Source organism: Dreissena polymorpha, chromosome 1 (assembly GCF_020536995.1).
Source record: "Dreissena polymorpha isolate Duluth1 chromosome 1, UMN_Dpol_1.0, whole genome shotgun sequence".
In the NCBI taxonomy this organism is placed as follows: Eukaryota; Metazoa; Mollusca; class Bivalvia; order Myida; family Dreissenidae; genus Dreissena; species Dreissena polymorpha.
In genome coordinates, this window is record NC_068355.1 from 62,421,215 (window position 1) to 62,424,095 (window position 2,881).

The window sequence follows — 2,881 nt, forward strand, 5'->3', positions numbered from 1 at the left end:
TTCGCGCAAGGAATTAATATCCGGGATGTGTATGCAGGACAATCATCATGTATTAGAACTACTTCGCGAAGTAGTTATTGAAGGAAAACGAGTTTATGATATCGTTGAAACAGTTCTGAAAAACAATAATTTATTGCATATTCCCTGACAACTGAAAACATTGTTTTAAATATAATTTAAATTCAGTGCCTGAATTTTGCTGAAACATGCAATTCAACATGTTGCTTTTCACATGTTCTAAAGTGTTGGTAATATGTATAAAATGATATTTTTCTAGAGCCATCCTAAAATAAATACATGGCAATGTTGCTTCGTCACTTATTTGTACTGGACATCGCGCCATATAGACGCGTTTCCTCCTGTTTTTAAATGATGGATATTCCCAATTTTTGCGAATACATATTAATAAATCATTTATGTATTAAAGCAGCATTTCTGTTTTTGGCTGGTCCGAGCTTTACGCTCCGGGCTTTCAATTAATTGAAATTGTTCGTGTCAAGGGACATTTTGGGGACTGCGATCAGCATGCAGCAAGAGTGTCTCAGCAATTCTATAACTTGCCGGGTGTAAGACGGGTGGGGAAACATGTGTTCTAAAAATGTTTCAAAGATAACTTCGAATGTTTACTTGGAACATTTCCTTTGATTTATGTTAGAGAATGCTCACCATGAAGCAATTTTTGCTCCGTAGTCTCGTCGTTTTGGAAAACACTTTTCCCATTTACAGGAAGATATTGCAGCCAAATGCTTCACATCGCGCGTGAGCATAAATATATATATCTCAAAACTGTCTCATAATGATTATATGTGAAATAAAAAATTGCATATTATCAAGCAATGAAATGTAAGTAAATAACGAACGCAGTTGTTATCTCTTTGACAAGATTACGGAAACTTGCAAGCTAAGCGCGTCAATAAACATGGGGACGTTCTGTGTCAAGTGCACATGGATGAAGATCATGAAAACTTTTAACGGACAAACCGAACGCATTACGTAATTTGCAGATCACCAAAATCTTCGCGTGTTATCAATATATATTTTGTGTTTATTTATTTAACACTTCAATTGTATTATATTCCTTTATAAAATATGATTTTTATACGCCCGTATAAAATACGGGACGTATTATGTGAAACCCCTTGGCGGGCGGGCGGGCGGCGGGCGGGCGGCGGGCGGCGGGCGGAAGGCATCACTTTGTCCGGACTCTAATTCAAATTGTATTCATCCGATCTTCACCAAACTTGGTCAGCAGTTGCATCTAGTTGATATCTAGGCCAAGTTCGAATATGGGTCATGCCGGGTCAAAAACTAGGTCATAGGGTCAATAAGTGCATTTTCAAAGGGGCCACTTTGTCCGGACTCTATTTCAAATTGTATTCATCCGATCTTCACCAAACTTGGTCAGCAGTTGCATCTAGTTGATATATAGGCCAAGTTCGAATATGGGTCATGCCGGGTCAAAAACTAGGTCATAGGGTCAATTAGTGCATTTTCAACGGCGCCACTTTGTCCGGACTCTTATTCAAATTGTATTCATCCGATCTTCACCAAACTTGGTCAGTAGTTGCATCTAGTTGATATCTAGGTCAAGTCCGAATATGGGTCATGCTGGGTCAAAAACTAGGTCAAAGGGTCAATTAGTGCATTTTACTTTGTCCGGACTCTAATTCAAATTGTATAAATCTTATCTTCACCAAACTTGGTCAGTAGTTGCATCTAGTTGATATCTAGGCCAAGTTCGAATATGGGTCATGCCAGGTAAAAAACTAGGTCATAGGGTCAATTAGTCCATTTTCAACAGCGCCACTTTGTCCGGACTCTTATTCAAATTGTATTAATCCGATCTTTACCAAACTTGGTCAGTAGTTGCATCTAGTTGATATCTAGGTCAAGTTCGAATATGGGTCATGTCGGGTCAAGAACTAGGTCATAGGGTCAATTAGTGCATTTTCAACGGCGCCACTTTGTCCGGACTCTAATTCAAATTGTATTCATCCGAAACTTTTAAACAACTTTTTATCCTGCGTCAAAGTGGTATGGGGGTATAAGTCACATTCAGTGACAAAGCTCTAGTTCAAGTTGAATTCACCAAACTTGGTCAGAGGTAGTATATAGATTATATATCAGTCAGGTCTGATTGGAGACATGCAACCGATTAACACATGCAATATTTTTATGCAATATTTTTATCCAGTTTTATTTTGCGATATTTTCATCGGGTTTATTTTTTTCGCGATTTTTGAAATTTTTTTTTGCTTATTTCCAAAACAAATACATCAATCATCAGTGTATCATCTCCAATGGCACACGAATCGGGCGTATATTGCTCCGTCATGCGGCGCTCTTGTTATTGTCTCAACTTGTCTGTTTATCATTTAATAGTAATAAAACGTGTATATTTTCTCTTTTATTCTATTCAGTTTAAATTGTGATGCTATAGTTAGGTTTTACAAGTTGTGTGGGTAGCTCTGGGTTAAGTGTGAGGGTTGGAGCTACCTCGTATCTAGTGCGTGTTGTGTCTCACTAATTGACAATCGATTTCTTGTCATATGAAACGGATTCGATTCTGTAATACGGTGTCTTTCCTACTAAGCGACATTTCATTTTGTTGATATATATTTTAAGTTACATGGCAGTTTTTGAGAGTTAAACCCTAGCTATCTGCATGCGCAACTCTTGTTAATTCATTTGAATGTGAGATACGTTTTTTTCTATCTAAACAATGACTAACTAGCCCCATCGCAAGCAAAAACATTTGTCTATTAATATTTAGCGACATATTAATAAAGGAAAAATATATTATATGGCATGAGATCACAAATTTTGACAACTTTGTATTTTATAAGCTATCTAAGATATGATTGCTAAATAAGTTATTCAT

At 37.0% G+C, this 2,881-nt stretch overlaps 1 long non-coding RNA gene across 1 annotated transcript; it reads left to right on the forward strand.

Moving 5' to 3' along the window:
* The first annotated feature begins 1,168 nt into the window (after nucleotides 1–1,168).
* On the forward strand, nucleotides 1,169–1,990 carry LOC127831959 (uncharacterized). Its single transcript, XR_008026581.1, has 2 exons — nucleotides 1,169–1,585; nucleotides 1,888–1,990. It is a non-coding gene; the product is annotated as an uncharacterized LOC127831959 (long non-coding RNA).
* The last annotated feature ends 891 nt before the right edge of the window (nucleotides 1,991–2,881 follow it).